Source organism: Lissotriton helveticus, chromosome 5_1 (genome assembly GCF_964261635.1).
Source record: "Lissotriton helveticus chromosome 5_1, aLisHel1.1, whole genome shotgun sequence".
Taxonomy (NCBI): domain Eukaryota; kingdom Metazoa; phylum Chordata; class Amphibia; order Caudata; family Salamandridae; genus Lissotriton; species Lissotriton helveticus.
This window is the reverse complement of record NC_136065.1, coordinates 33411557-33428651: the sequence shown is the minus strand read 5'-3', so window position 1 is coordinate 33428651 and position 17095 is coordinate 33411557. Positions and strand designations below refer to the sequence as shown.

The 17095-nt window shown below is 43.9% G+C and overlaps 1 pseudogene across 1 annotated transcript in view; it reads left to right on the top strand.

The window, feature by feature from the left end:
* Window positions 1–17095, top strand: part of LOC144754105 (E3 ubiquitin-protein ligase TRIM39-like) — a 225678-nt pseudogene that overhangs the window by 32717 nt on the left and 175866 nt on the right. The window contains exon 2 of the transcript XR_013594664.1: window positions 4780–4875. The product of XR_013594664.1 is annotated as an E3 ubiquitin-protein ligase TRIM39-like (transcript). The remainder of the gene's footprint in view (window positions 1–4779; window positions 4876–17095) is intronic.

Here is a 17095-nt window from a genome sequence, read left to right as displayed (position 1 = left end):
TTGGTACCGTTTCTCCCTCATTAGAGGCTAGGTATGTGAATCCGCATCTTCCTGGGATGACTCGAATCACAACGTGGCGTGTGTTGTCGCGTGTTTGTAGTTTTGTTTTAACTAACATGTCTGTTTGTAAAGATCTCAAAATTTCTGTGTGTTTTTGAGTCCAATTGATTCTTTTAAAATCTGGTTTTATTAGATCATAGAGGGGTTTAACCCTCTCTGCATAATTTATAATGTACGTTCTACCAAAATTTAGGAAACCTAGAATTGATTGTAAGTTTTTCAGTGTTCTAGGTGCTTGGATTACAGCACATTTCTCTAGGAAATTGTCAGCCAGGCTTTTGCCTTCACTTGATAATTCATATCCTAAAAACAGGACAGTTAGATGGGCAATTCTTGATTTTTTTAAAGTTGAATTTGTAACCCTCTGCTGCGAACCCAAGTATTATGGTGTTCACTCTTTTCAAGTGAGTATCCAAGTCATCATCTGTTAGATAGATGTCATCGACATAAGATAATGCCTCGTCATCATATATTTGTAGTAACTCTGTTACTCTCGCTGAGAATAATCCTGGGCTATTCTTGAACCCCTGTGGTAAACGACAGAATTTTTTTTGCGAGCCGTTTATTGAGAACGCGGTCAAATATCTGCTTTCTGGTGCTATATTTTAACAAAAGAATCCATTAGAGATGTCTAATGTTGTTTTATATTTTTTGCGCACTATGCTATTCATTAGTGCTGCACTGTGTGAGTTTTGTACTGCAAAGGTATTGCAACATGAGTTCAAGTGTCTGTAGTCCAAAACAAGACGATATAAATCATCTGGTTTGGAGACAGGAAACATAGGATTGTTCATTTGTGAGGTGCAAGTTTCAATCACCCCCTGGTATTCAAGTTGATCTAGGATCTCTTTTACCTGTTTTTTTAGCTTCTTGCTTAATTGGGTACTGCCTCTGCGCAGTAGGTTGAGATTTTAACTGGATTTTGTGAGGAGGAGAGTCCTCATCCCATCCCACATTGTTTTTATATAATGCAGGCGCTTGGGCTACTGCCCATTTTCTTGCAAGTGTATATTTTTTATGAATTGGAATATGATTTGAGAAGGCTGGCATAATCATTTCTTCGCCATGAGGGCACTCCCTGACAAACTCTGGTGGCCAGTCTTTTTCAGCTAGAAGGATGTCATAGCCCTTGGAGAGATTATCCCAAAATAGACCCCTTATTTTCCTAGTCTTATCTCCCTCTATACGCAATGTTATTTCATATATTTTATGAGGTTTGCTAACTCTGGTATCTGCAGTTTCCACTTGAATGTATTCATTCGTGTCCACTGTCTCCAGATGATTCATCAGGATCTTGCGAGCTATGCTCACTTCTGCTGCGCTGTCTAGCATTGTCTGAGCCCATTCTCCGTTTTTCAGCTGTGTCCTCAGTATCCTCGGCATGTTTGATTACTTTAATACTGGCTACCTTCTTCTTTGGAAATTGTAATTTTTTATTTTGGTGAGCAGGTTCCTTGTCTTTGGACTTGACGTGCTCTTCCCTGTGTTCTGACCGTCCTCTTCTTTCGGATTTCTGCGAGGAAGTCTGAAAAGATCGAGAGGGACGTGTATCAATATCTTGATATCTATCAGGTTTCTTCAAATTATCCCTATTTCTAAGGTTATATCTTTTCTCAGAGGGCTCGCTTTGGGGAGACTTGTGTCCTTGGTCCGGAGATCTTTCTCTCCGGGGAGGAGACCTTCCTCTGTACTGGAATCTTTTCTCTTTGGGAGTGGATTGTTTATTTCCATCCCAGCTCTTTTTTTGAGTGTTTAGATTATTTTTAATAAATACATTTTCTGGATTTTCAATTAGTTGGGGTTTCACTGGTATTCCACCCAAACTATCTATTCCTAGTTCTTCATAGGATTTTTCTATGATTCTGGCAAGTTCAAATGGTTGGTCTGCTATATCTGTTTCTTTCAAGCTCTGGCGGATCGCCACATTTGCTGCTTCCCCCTTTATGTTAGCTAGTAATATTGCTGAGACCTGCTTGAAGTCTTTCAGTAATTTCATACCCAGAGTTAAGGCAGGTTCTGGACCGTATTCGCTTTGAATTTGTTTTAGCACATCTGGTATTACCGACATGGATGGAACACCATGTGTTTTTGTGTAAAGGGAAGCAAAGACTGTGCCCCAAGTGTAACAGTCCTCCACATGTGGTGCGATCCCCATTGGAAGGCAGATAGTCAGAATTCTGTGTTTCTCAACAGGGGTGGTATCTGGAAAAACCGCCTCTATTTGAGTGATTTTTTGTGCTAACCAGAATGGAATTTGTTCCCGTTTAGCGGGTACTTTACCTAGACAGGACTGTATGTTCTGTGGTGTAATTTTATTTGTATTCCCCTGATGAGGGGTCAGCTGTGGAATTTTAATAGCAGGTTGGACTGTTGAAGTCCGCATTACATATTGGACTAATTGTCTGTGTATTTTAATCAGTTGTTTTAGCTGTGATAAAAGATCTGGTACAGACATTTTTTCAATGTCTGGATGAGGTGTGTATCCGGCTAGAACCGGCCACATTGCTCCTGGTCTACCTAGTGGACCGAGCCTGGTGATGTGATTATTATGTTTTAGGGCGCCATTAAACCAGAGCAGGTGCTCTTGGTATTTCATTGGTATTTCCACCTCCTCGAAAGGAGTGTACTCATTTGGAGGTTCCTCTATTTTGTAATAGTGGAATTCCTTTGTTACAGCGTTTGCTGCTGGAAAGTTTATCCATGAATAGAATACCTCTGTCTGCCGACATTCGTGTGCCTCAATTACGAATATGACTGTACCACCTCTCGATGTCAGTCCATTTTCTATAAGTTTTAAAGTTATAGTTTTTCTTATGTTGACCGGGATGAGTATTGCGTCCGGTTCAGTTTGCAGGAGACTATTGTCATCCGCTAGGAGTTGAGCTGCTACTCTGTCTCCCTTTCTACTTCACTGTCTGACATTTCACTGACAGGAAGGTTTTTTGTTTATTTGCAGATCAGGTTTCTACGGAAACAGAGATTAGATGCACAATATTTTGGAACAGTGTATCCTTCAACGTTGAATAAACCAAGAACCATACATAGGAGTCTCCTCCTACTAAGTTTGGCGGATTTAACCTTTCACCCACTCCAGACGTCTTTGGAGTTTTATGGGGAAAAAAGGGTCTGTGTGAAAAAGCACGACTGAGTTACTCTAATGCCTTGCGTTAGATTTATCGCCTATCCAAACCGTTGGGCGCCATGTAGTGTAGTTCCTTTTTTTCTCAATAGGCTCTGCGCATTGGAATAATATCTTCAATAGTATAGACGTAGGACTGAGGTTAACTAGGTCTTCTACTGACGATATTAGACTCAATGTTTTGTGTGCCAGCTAGCTCAGAATTCACTAGAAACTTTCTAGAATAGGCAAGGAGGAGTTTAACCTCCCTGGATAGACAAGAAGGGATTTAGTTTCTGACAACCATAGAACATGACAACTTTGCTCCCCCTAATCAAGAGTATATCTCTAGAGTCGTGTGAAAACAAAAGACAACTATTTCACTCAGTCAGTACGTGCATTCTTAGTCTCACCAGATTGTAGAGAAAAGAAAGAGACGGGCGTGTTCAATAAAAAGGTGTTATTTATTGATCAGTCTCTTTTCTCATACAAGAGAAATGAATCGCTATGATTGCAATACTTAAGGTTAAGTAAAGTGCATACAGTAAAAGCAGGATTATAAAATAATACTGTAAAAGCATTGATATGGTTTCTTAGCCATATGATACTTTAAAATGGATAAAAGATATACATACATATATACATTGACTAATCGTACTCAACTGGTGCTTCTAACTACGCCTACCCCGGTGTACCTGACCTAAGCCTAATACGTGGGCGGGAGTAAATAAGTAGCAGTTTAAGTTACGTTTGTTTTGCCAAGGATCTGACTCAAGAATTCTCTGTAAGGTGTTAGTCAGTTCAGTACCTGGGATTTAGAAGGCTGGAGGGCTGGTATCTCTGTCTCAGGACTCGATAGCCCAGTTACCCGCGAGGGCGGCTGGAAACGCCGGAGGCTGGATTTCTCGGCAGGAGAAAAGACAGCGCCTCTCTGCGCGTCAAAAGGGAGGGGCAGCGTCCGTGGGCTTTCTGCATCAGCTGGGCTCTCCGGCAAGTAGCGCTGCTCCAAGCTCGTCACCACCGTGTCTTTGCTTAGGGCAATGTCGGTATTATTTATACCTGAAAGGTGCCGAGTTTGACGTAAGGATGGACATAAATACGTCACTAAGGATGTCATAAGAACTGGTCGTTCTTACATTTTTTACTGGAGTTCTCGGCTGAATCAAAACAATAGCTGCGGGGGATTTCCCAGGTCTGCTGGAGGTTTGATTTGTTTTGAGAACTCGGTATGCTTTCTAGGGGGGCTGGAGGAATAGTGCTTGCCTAATGTGATAGCATGCACTATGACCTAATCAGAAAACGGGTTTCTGTGCCGTTGTATGGCCATTAGTGATTTATTAACCGGACAAGGGTCAGAAATAGGAGTATCGATACAGATCCCTAGATATACATATTACATGCCAAGTTTAGTTATTGGGCCTGTATGTTCACAGGCAATGTTGTTTGAATATAATTGGTACCATCTCATATAAACTGTATCCAAAATGTATGCTTCGAGCACCGCCCGCTATGTACCGTTAAAGTCAATAAAATGTATTAATAATAAAAAAAGACTGCCCTTCATATATCTACACTTATTTCTTGCACTTTCTTATCTGCAGGTAAAACTTCAAGAGTGGCTGCATCTTCTGAAGAAAGAGGAAACATATGTTCAGGAGTCTAAAGTTAAGGAAGAGGAACAATATAAAACCATGAGGGTGAGTGGCTGCAGTGAGTGCTGTGTCTCTGTGTGTCTGTGTATGTCCCTGCCCATGTCTTTTTGTGATCTCTTAGAGTTCAAGAACACAGAGGCTGATGAGTCACCCTACAAACTGTGTCATGGTCCCCAGCAAATGAATATACTGACAGGAGTCACTGCACTTGGATATTGGGAAAGCATTCGGCCAAGGGTTCATCCTAAAAAAATCATAAAATCAAGAATTACTCTTCTGATACTAAGGTAGTTCTCTCACACTGTGTGTGTTAGAGTATGTGCACAGGTGTGGCATTATCTGACTGTGAGTATGTGCCAGTGTGTGTTTGTGTGTGTGTGCGCGTTCATGTGTGTGTGCGTGCATGTTCACACTTAGACACGTGTCTAAGTATTTGTTCAAGTATGGATGGCCCTGGAGTTATCTGATGGAGTGCATGCATGTCTGAGCATCTCTATATCTGTCTGTTTTTTGGGCTTGAATTAGTGCTTGTGTGTGTCTGCATATGCATATATAGGTTTTGAGACAGAGTATGCAAATACATGTGTGTGTCTATGTGCATGTGTGGTTGAGAGTTGTGTATGCCTTAGTCTGTGGGTTTGTACTTGCGTATGTGGATGTTTCTATGAGTTTGTGTATCACAAGGTGGGATATATGCATACGTCTGGAGTTGCACAACCATGAGATTTTATATGCATCTTTGTGTGAGTATATATATATATATGTATGGATGTGTAATTCTGTGCCTGCACGGACTGGAGATATCCATCTGTGAGTCTTTACAAGGTTTGTGTGTGAGTGTGCACATTAATGTGTGCATTTGTATGAGTGTGTACCTCTGGGAGTGTGTATGCATGGATCTGGAGTTATATATCTGTGTGACTTTATATGCATCTGTGTGGGAGTATATATATATATATATATGCATGGATGTGTGAGTCTGTGCATGCACGGACTGAGGATATCCACCTGTGAGTTTGTACAAGGTTTGTGTGTGAGTCTGGAAATGTATGTGTGGTTCTGTGTGGGTGTGTACCTCTGTGGGTTGTGTATGCGGGGATCAGTAATGATCTATACATCCATCAGACTGAGCAAGCCTGGTGTAAGCCCCTTCCTAAACAAAGGTTTTATCAGTGTAATCATGCTATGGTATTGTAGATACATCAACAAACCACAGAACATCCAAGAGTTCATCTAAGTAAAAAACAATGATCAACCATAGTACATCAGAGTACACCCGCTCACTATATCTATGATCCAACAAGATAGTGAGACAAAAAATGGTGGAGATTCTTCCACAAGATGCGTTCCAATTGTCCTTGTCAAGTGTCCTTTCAATAAAGTTTCAAGCACCACCCAGAATCAGGTCTTTTCCGTTTAACTTTTATTTACTATTTTCCAAACACACGAAGAACAACAGCAGCAAACGCGCGTTTCGCCCACTGAGCTTTTGCAAGGCTCTGAATTGAATATTTATCGTGCTATTTCCGTTGCCAATCAATGCTGGCCTGGCTTGTTGAAGGGAGGCTTCTGTGTTAAGTTATTGCAGAAGCAAGTGACGTTTGGCCCGTAGTAGAGCAGCAAAATTTTTTTTCAAACTGTGCAATTGTTTCGGAAGCTACCTCCTGATCCTGAGAATCTCTACCATTCTTAAAAGCTTGTGTGCGTTTTCGGACCTTGATACGTCCGTTCTGTGTCTTTTCTGTCTGTGTTTGTAGTCGTGACTTTCAGCTGAACATTCGCTGGCAATGGAAATAAAACAATAAATATCTAATTCAGGGCCTTGAAAAAGCCCAGTGGGCGAAACGCGTGTCGGCTGCTGTTCTTCTTCGTGTATTTGGAAAATTGGAAATAAAAGTTAAACGGAAAAGACCTGATTCAGGATTGTGCTTGAAACTTTATTGAAAGGACACTTGACAAGGACAATTGGAACGCATTTTGTAGAAGAAACTCCACCATTATTTGTCTCACTATCTTGTTGGATCATAGATATAATGATCAGGTGTGCTCTGATGTACTGTGGTTGATCATTGTTCTAGACTTTGCAGTCCTAGAGATAAAAATACCCTGGTGGGTGGGTATTACAACATCATATGAGCACCCCTTAGTGGTACGATTGAAAATCAACACCTAGACTTAGTATGTCAATAGATGTGCAGATCAATAAGCAAACCCACAAAATTCTTTGGATGTGATCAGTAATAAAACAAGCATGGAAGCTGCAACATTGTGTACATGAGTTTTAACCCAAGAATAGTTCATCTAAACCAAATGCCCTCTAAACTTAGCACGTTTGGGGACATTTACATTCCCTTCTTCAGGACATATGCATTTCTAATTCTAGAAATGAAATGGGCACAGCTCAGCTTCAGCCTCTGAGCTTGGACATTCTCTGTTTTGCTCAATCATCATTGTAAGATTTTCCTGCAACAGTCTTATTAAAGCGGCCATAGTTTGACGTGTCAGTTTTTGTGGCTTCATTAGACCTTTCTTACAGGGATACGCCATAGCTGACTGGAATGTCCCAGGATATCTAGTGCACCTAGCTGTGCCTCAGGATGGGAGAAGGGGCAGGCCAGTAATGTGTAAGCCCCTTCAACAGTGGTGCACATTTATCACCACTCTAACAATGCCATTGGTTGTGATATTTAAGTATTCAACAGGGGGTGACTGTAGAGATATTTAACAAGGGTGTCATTGCCATAAACCTTTCATGGTATCTGATAAATCCTCCTACACTTTTCATGAAGTGTTTCTCCTAATGTGCACTCTTCATTCTTTAGTGGTTGTTACCTCACTTATCGCTATACCCCTGATAGTATTGATAGCTGAGTGCCCGTTAATTGCTGTAAAACCCTGTGCACCAGATCCTAGCCCTGGACACGAGGCTCAGGGCTTGTGCACAGCCAAACCACGATCAGGGGCAGGAGGGACGAACGTCAGAGAGGGGCCGATGGACATGTTGGTTGAGGTTGTTTGCCTCTGGTGTCCTGAGGTCTGTCCTACAGTGGCTATGAAACAGGCCACGGATATCCCTTTCTGCCCTTGACTCCCAGGATAGCAAGGTCGAGGAGTCAACGGCTTCTGACAGAGGCAGAAGGCGCGGCAGGCGCTCAGAACCCAACAGTCAATCAACAGACACAATATTATTATGTCTAGCCTAATACTTATCTACACGTTTGCACTGTACGATCCCCAGAATAGCGCAGCGGACCTCTGGTAGCCTCTACTCTCTCTAAGAGTTCTAGATACTTTAGTCCCCTGTATGAGCATAGGTATTAATCAAGCACAGACTCTGGGGTACCCCACTGACTAGTATATATCAGTTCAGTGACTTTGCCTCCAGGAGTTCACCCAGGCGAAAACTATATTTTTCAGACCGCACATTCCTCTGCCCTGCTATACGTACTTGGTGGTGGTGTGCTCGGAGTACTCGTTCCTATAGCACAAGCTATAATTGTACAGAGCTGTAGGGCATCCTCATTGGAGCCGATGACTGATAGAGTTAATCAGTTTGTCAGGTCTCCATCGTGCCACTTGTCATTGACAGTGTGGGCTTCAAGGACAGTTGCACAAAGATGCTCGATGATAAAAGTTGCAACCGCATTGTCATGTCTTCAGCAAATGGTCATCGTTGGCAGTTGCGACTAAAGCTCGAAGGTTTTTGAACTGATTGAGTTAGATTTTATGGCATAACCAGGAAGCTTACATTATGCAAATATCCTTAATTGCCAACTCACAGCAGCAACAATTGAAGAATATAGAACTTCAAAAACATTTTAAAAGGCTATAAAGTCCCGCCACATGCAGTGTTCTCCCTTTCGGTGTTGCTTCTGCTCATACGATAAGTACAGCCTTTATAATACTAATACTTGGGGCTGATATCGATGTTGGCGGTCCAAACTGCCTTATTAGGATGCGATTGAACACTGTTTTGTCGCGTGCCTATGTAACACTATGGGAGCATGCATTCTGGCTGTAAATCATCTGTAATGCATGCTCGGATAGTAAAATTGAAAGTGCGCTTCATCCCTGCACCCTGCACCCCGTGCAGGGATCAACAGGGGTGCACCATATATGCCCCCTCTGCCTCCAACCAGACACCGTGCATCAAAGAAGGCCTTGCTGGGGGCTCCCAAACATACTTTCGACATGGTTTCCATGTCGGACAGACCGGCCCTTGAAATTACAGGCCGGCTGCCATCTGGTGGACGGGCTCGAGAGCCCGTCGGAAGCCAGCCGTAATGACCGGCCGGTTTACTTTCCGACCGCCCATTTCTTATATCTCATCTTGATTAGGTGGTCGGAAAGTAAACCAACTGGCACATTATGATGCGGCCTGTGAGAAGTTGGACTGGTATATGATGTCCACTAGTCTAGTGGGCACCTTGCACCAGTTCAAACGACCCTTATTGATGGTAGGTTCTAAAGTCAACCTTATAGAAAGCTATCCTAGTGGTAGCTGTGGAGAGCAGCCTTCAGGCGAGTTAAGCTAGTTGTTTTACCAATTATAATCTCTTGAATGATCAAATGAAAGCACACCACACAAGGTATATATCAAATATATATGTATTTATTCTAAATACAACCCCTCTGGATTCTTTATGAGGTCAGAGGTAAAAGTACAATACAAGGAACTTAATTAGCATACAATAAGTTGCACAGTATATGTTATGCCCTAGGGGCCCCACAAACCAGATGCTAAAATATAAGAATGACGTGAGAGTTATAAAGCAGGCCTAGGGCCTGTAGAACCGCTATAACCACCTACGGTTAGAATGCAGGAGGCCCACAGGGGACGAGTGCAGTGTCTAAACACAGCCGCGGATCACCTTTGACTTTCTATGGAGAACAAACAAGTTACAATTTTAAAGATTAAGGGCACTACGATGGAACCCTTTTAGACTAGGACCCTTCGAGAGCCAAGACCCATGGGAGCACCGGAGTACTCGTGTTACCTCGTCCAGGGAAGCCGGGTGCATAGGTGTCGGGTTTCGTCGTCGATTCCTTTGGAGAGCTACGAAGAAATGCTGCAGGCGACCAGAGGAAAAGTGTCTGGGTGGATCCAAGGGTGGATCGGAGATATGAAGAACCTGAAACCAGAGGAGACGGAGTCTGGGTCACTAGCCAGTGACCAGGATGGCGAGGAGAAGATCCCAGCCGATGTCGGGTGATTTCAGTTGAAAGAGGTGAAGCTTGACTCTTCAGCCATGAGGACCAGGAGGCCGACGACGACCAGGAGCTGGATTTGAGCTGTCCCACGAAGGATCTAGTTGACTGCATTGTCGGAATCCGGAGTGGACCCAACAAGCCTTAACAACAGCAACCCACGCAAGATGACAAGATTGGCTTCGGTACAGACCAACAAGGTCTGGAGAGGAGTGGGAGCATGTCTGGAGCATGTCTGGAGCAACCAGGAAAGCTCACGAAATCAAAGATGGCCCTTCGTGGGGGCTCACTAGCCAATGGACTTGGAACCGCAAAGGGGCCTCGAGCGGAAATGCATAAAGCGGGCCCACTGGATACTCGTGGAGTGTAGGCCTCTGAGCTTCAGTGCAAAAGGTGCACGGGGCAGGGGCTTCAAATACCCAATGCACAACTTCAGGATACCTCGGAAAGTAGGTGCAGTTGCAAAGATGCAGGATGTCCAGGAGTTCTGGTCCTACGTCTCTCGTGTCTGCTACAGGTCTCAGCGTTGCTGGGAGTGCAGGTCAGCATCAGAGATGTCTGGAAGTCTGTGTCCTGTGTCGCAGATTCTTCGGGATCCGGCGGGAGCCTCGAAAATGCAGACAGTCAGGGTGGTCACTCCTTGACCACAAGGGAGATTTCTTCTGTCTTCCAGTCAAAATGGAAAGTCAAAGGTCCAAGATATATGTTGCAGAGTTTCGTCCAGGGTAATCTAAAGTCCTAGGGACTGGGTTTCTATACTTGCAGTAAGTTTAGGGGTTGGACTAACTTCAAGGTCCCTCCTATGGGTGGGCCTGGGGAGTGGGTGGCTAGACCCCTTCCCCTTTGTCCAGTTTCGCGCCAGAGCTGGGACTCCGCGCCCCAGCAACTGGGAAATGCATGGAGCACCTTGTGTGCCCCAGGCACTGCCTGAAAAGCATTCACTGAATGCAACCCACCCTGCCCCAATCCACTAAAGCCTGTCTGGGGAGGTGCCAGCACCTTCCTAGACAGGAAATCTATTGTCCAGGCCTCCCCTGCCATAGTTTTGTCCAGCAGCAGGAGGGCAGGCTCGTGTCTGTGGCAGCAGCATCCATTTTGTGATGCTGGGGCTCTGTTTAACTTTAACCGGGTTTACCAGTAACTACATGTCTTCTCCCTCTAGAAAGGTGGAATGCACGGGGGTAGTATTCCAAAGTGTTTGACACCTTACACGACATGTTTTGATAAAGCCAAACCAAAGTTAGCATTAACCGCGAGGATTATATTGCAATTAAGAGTATATGGTATGGCTATATCATAGAAGAGCCATAAGGAGATGGTTCCGAAAGCTGCAGAGGGGTTCAGCTCATGCTAGGGCACCCTCTCACACAAAACCAAGCACTCTGCCTTCAGGATTGTCAAGGCCTGCCATAGGAGTGACTTATAGGTTACTATGTGTCTTTATATAAGGTAGATATAGGTATACTATGTCTAAGTAAGGGGTACTTGCACCACCTTACCCAGGCTGTAAGTACAGACCTGTGATGTCAGTTTGGAAGGCTAACCAGGGGTGACACAAGACATGCTGCAGCCCCTGGTAGGCCTATGGGGTCCCTATGCCCTGGGTACCTAAGGGACCATATACAGGGGCTCACAAGGGTGACCCAGTAGCCAATCTGGTATGTACTTAAAGTACATGGAATCCATTTTATAGAGCAAGCAGATAGACTGGGGCCCTGAATAGCAGGATCCCAGTCCAACTAAGTCGAAAATCATTAAAACACCAGGAAAAAAGTGGGGGTAACCATATAGTCAGATTCCACCTTCCTACATGGCAATAAAGGCTCTGCCCTAAGGTCGGAGCCTGTACAGGCCGCATCATAATCAGCGTCTTACTGTGTTTTTTCACCTTGAGATATCCCACCCTCCCCTATAGAAAATAAGAATAATATCTCCCTCCTATCCTTGTACCAACACCCTCAACCAGTTTATTGTGTAACTTCCCATGTCTCCCAATGTCTTTTCCTAACCCTAGAAAGGAGTGTGGTTGTATTTTTATATTTAACTTCCGCTCTCTTACAGCGTCGGGTCGGAGGTCCTACTTCCTCTGTACCTGATACAACTTTTCAGCGTTTCTCTCGGCTCCTTAAGGCAGAGAAATACTCCCTTGCTGTACACTGATCTTTTTTTTCTAAATCCGACCCCACGCCACTTGTTGCTGCGGACCAGATTTCTTTGAAAAGTGTGAGCCCGTACCCCAGTGCCATAGTAGCGGGAGCTTCTTGAAAGAAAAAAAATATAGACCATCTCGCTAAGGTCACCTCCCACTGAGGCCGTTGAGCTACGCAAGCGGGGCTCACCCATCGGCAGCAGTTCAGTAGAGTCTTCTCACAGGCGTGGCAACCGAAGAAAGTCTGTCTACTTATCAAAGATGTCAGCAGCCCTCCTTTCCCCTCAGCGACTGCTGGCCCATGTAAATAAAGGCAACGGTGCGATACGCAATTATCGTACAGGTTTATAAATAACACCAAGAAAAAGAGATAATCCGAGGCACAACAATAAAGAAAGGACCACCTAATTAGAAGAAAGACCCTTAAGAGATGGTCAGCCACACTCTGTATGTGCCAGGCCATTTTAGGAGATTAGGACACCTTAGTAAAGACACTACAGTGGCCATTTTAACTGATTGGGCAAACTGCTTGAATTCTGGCAGTTGCAGTCCAACGAACTGTCAGCGCACCTGTTTCCTTACACTGAGCCCAGTAATCTTAAATAATATTTACCTTCCTTTGAACCTTCAGAGAATACTATGGAGGATAGACTGGAAGAACTTCTAAAGAAGGCAGTAGATAAAGTAATGGGACACTAGATGACCTAATTAATAAAAAAGTAGAGGTTCTCTCCAAGAAGGGTTGGCGAGTTACTGTCCCAGGACACCCTGAAGGGAGAGATGGGTGATTAAGGGCCAGAGGAAGAGGCTGCAGGGGAAATCCTGCCTAAGGGAGTTAAAAAGCCAAACGCTCAAAACAAATTACTTCACGCATTAGCGGTGACAAGGATGATGCCTCTAGCACTGCAGATGGGCAAGAAAAAGGCCCAGAGGTTCCTATTCCCATAGATTGTGATGAAGCATTGTAGGATGCAATTAACCTATCCTGTTCCTCTGACTTTGATTCAAGTATTGAGATAGCGGTGAGGAATATGGGTACAACTAAGGAGGCATCAAGGGCATCAGGGTCAAAAATGGGTATTGTTGACCCATTCGAAGAGAATATGTTTGACCCGCTGCTCATCAAACACCCCTTGTCTCCAGAGTTGGCTCCATCGCGGCATTTTGCTGAGTACCTCTCCTTTTGGCCTAGGAAGGAAATGCCAAAAGAGGTTGCGTCCCGTCTTAGATCCGATTGCCCACACCCCTCCCTCCCGGATAAAGTTGGGTCTACCTCAGAGTTAGACACAAAGGTGGTGGCTCTTAGCTCCAAGGGAGGAAAAGGCCCTAGGAAAGGTATCGATAAAGGCTGCCAGTCCTGCCAAGACTGTATTTAATATTATTGGCCCACTCACAAAGACGTTTGAGATGGCTGAAGTGGCATATCTTGAAGACCCCCTCATTGACCCCAAGGAATTGTACCAATGGGCACAAATAGCCATTTGCCTCCTGGGGAATGCAAATACTGCACTCTCAAATGAGAGATGAAAAAGCATATTGCTAAAATAGATCCTAAATTGGTCAAACTGGCTACTAGAGAAGGAGTAGCTGCCTCCCAAGGTCTAAGTTTCTGGGGATAATTTTATCAGGGACATGGCTAAGTACATGGGAGCATTTAGCTCAATTCAGAAGTCCTAGAAAGACCTCAAGAAAGTCTTCCAGGATAGGGTTTTTAGCAGGGCTGGGAGAACAGGGGGTCAGTTCCTCGGCCGTGGCCAAAGCTCTTCAAGACCCTACCTGGGATTACTGGGCAAGATTTGCGCACCCACACTTTACTCCACATTTGTCATTTATGCCCACAGAAACAAATACCTCACAGGAGAGGCTTCAGAAGTGAGCGGAGACAAAGAGGCTTTTCAGTAGGTAAGAAGTATGAAAGACCTTTCAGATACCCCAAAAAGTAGGAGGCAGACTAGACCAATTTTGTGAAAACTGGAACTTGGTGAATCAGAACCCTTTGGTCCTAGACACAGAGGAGGGACACAAGATCGAATTTTCAGATTCACCATTACAAAGGAAAATTCCCCCAGAATTGATATTCTCACAAGAAGATTCTATATTAGTAACACAAGAGGTAGTGGAATTATTGACCAAAGGGACAGTACAAGAGGTAACGGAATCAAGTTTTATCAGCAATATCTTTCTAGTGGAGAAGGACAAAGGAATGAGACCCGTGATAAATCTAAAAGAGTTCTACTAATGGGTTGTCCACCACAACTTCAAAATGGAAGGGGTGCAACTCCTTAGAGATGTGCCAAGGAAAGGGGATTGACTAACACGGTTAGATCTAAAGGATGCTTACCTGCCCATCCCAATTTGGACTCCACACCAAAAGATTCTCCAATTCACCTGAATGGGCAGACTATGGCAATGGTGCAGTATCCTTTTCGGACTTTCCTCATCCCCTTGGTGTTTGACCAAGGTTCGCGGTACGCGAGACGGGTGAGACTAATAGTTTACTTAGATGATATCCTGATAATGGCACAGTCCAGATAAGTGGTCTCACCCCACACAGAACTTACCATGAGCCTAATAGAACACCTGGATTTTGTCATAAACGGGGAAAAAATCTAGCATGGTAGCAAACCAGTAAATGCAGTTCTTGGGTTTTGTCATGAACATAACAAGGGCAGAATTGAAATTGGCACTGGAAAAGTTAAAGAAACTTCATAACTAATTGAGGAATCGCTTAGGGAGAAAGAAATTCCCCTTGTGGGCTCTAGCAAGGATCCTAGGCCTTCTGTCGTCAAGAAGCAGAGCAATCTACTGTGTGCTCCAAAGACTCAAAGCCAAAGCATAAAGAATATGTCAATCGTATTCTCAAATGCTGTTTTTGGACCTGGATTCAAAGAAGGAACTACTTTGGTGGCTGAGGATTGAAGAAGCATGGAATGGAGGAGCCATTTTTGGGGAAAACCAGGAGATGGTGATAGAATCAGATGCAAGTTTAGAGGGGTGGGTTGCAAGATGTGGTGACTCATCAGCCGGGGGACGCTGGACAGATCAGGAGAAGGAGTTGCTAATCAACTGCTTGGAATTATTGGCAGGTTCTTTACAATTCTATGCTTCACCAAAGACTTACTGAAGTGTTCTGTAACATGTGCATGGACAACGTATCTGCGGTCAGATACGTCAAGACAATGGGGGGCCCTCAGATTTCGTCAAGGTCTTCTGGAGTTACTTTCTGAGCAAGGGCATGTTGGTAGCAGCGGAGCATATACCAGAATAGAGCAATGGTGTTACAGATTTGTTCTCCCGGAATTTCAGAGATTCTATCAATAGGAGGTTAAACATGGACATTTTCCTCAGTTGCCAGTCTATATGGAGACCCTTCGGGTGGACCTCTTTGTGGACAGATGGAACACTCAACTGTCAAAATCTTTCAGCTGGATGCCGGACCCTCAGGCCTCGGGTGGATGCCTTCCTTCAGAATTGGCAGGGCCTAGCACCTTATGCTTTCGCTCCTTTTGTCATGCTACCAAGACCTACTCCTACCTAAGCTACTGTTGCATGTTTGCAGGAACATGAAGGTCACAGTAGTGATAACACCGCTTTGGAGGTCTCAGGTATGGTTCTCAATTCTACTACAAATGAGCATAGGCTTACAATATTAATTCCAACTTTCAGGGAAGTAATTACAGGCCCAGACAGAAGGAGAGTCACATCCTCTTGAAGAGCATGGACATCTGACGCTGATGGCCTGGCGGATTTCAGGAGACAATGGCAGATCCAGGCCTTTCGGCAGACGCTTGTAGACTCATATCGGAGTCATGAGTGCCTGGCACAAGGAAAGCATATAGACTGACTGGGGAGAAATGGGTTTGTTCCTATGAACGAACTACAATCCTGTTTCAACTGGTTTAGTAAATGTAGTTAATTACTTATCTGGTTTATTCACATTAGGACTCTCTTTCTTATAGAACAGTTAAAGTTTGTAGATCGGCTTTTGCAGCATGTCACTGCCTTGTAGACAGAGTCTCTGTGGGCCAAAACTTACTGACTAAAAAATTAAGGCGAAGTATGTGGGTACTAAACCCACCTTCTGCAAAATATACTGCATTATGGGACATTAGAGAGGTCCTACAGGTCTTAATAAGTTGGAGAGAGAATTCTGGATTATCCCCAAAACATATCACTTATAAACTCACTGTCTTGCTATGCCTGGTGTCTTGTAGATGGACTTCAGACATAAAAGCCTTAGACATCAACATCAGGGCCTACCAATCAGAATTGGTTAGTTTTATTTAAAAGGCGAACAGAGCCATGTCAACTAATGTTTTCTACCCCTTATTTACAGAGAATGAAAGAATGTTTGTAGTGAAATGTTTGATGGAATATGAGAGGACTGTGAGTATGAGAGGAAATACAGAAAAAATGCTAATATCCTATAAATTGCCTCATAGAGCAGGTTACTCCCCAACCATAGCACAAGGGGTGACAGAAGTAATGAAAGAAACAGGTGTAGACATTACTCTGCTTGGTGTACACTCCCTTAGGGGTGCCTCAGCCTCTAAACCTCTCTTCCCGGTAGATCTCCTCGGGGCTGCGGCTTGATCCAATGAAAATATGTTTAAAAGTTGCTATTTTCGACCTGTTACAAGCTTTATTGACAATGTATTAAATGCACTTTAAAACTGAATAATGTTAACCTCTGTGTCATGCCATAACATTTAGATTTTTCACAGCCTGGTGGGCAGACATTCTGGGTTTTATTAAAGACACGGAGGCTTAGATTATCCCTCCACATTGGAACCCTCCCTGATGGAGAAAAGTTATTGATTTTGTCTTGTTTTTCTTTTCCAGAGTAAGAAGTTTTCACTGATTAAGTTTTTCGTTTGTAAGTTATGGATCTAAGGCCCACATGCATCA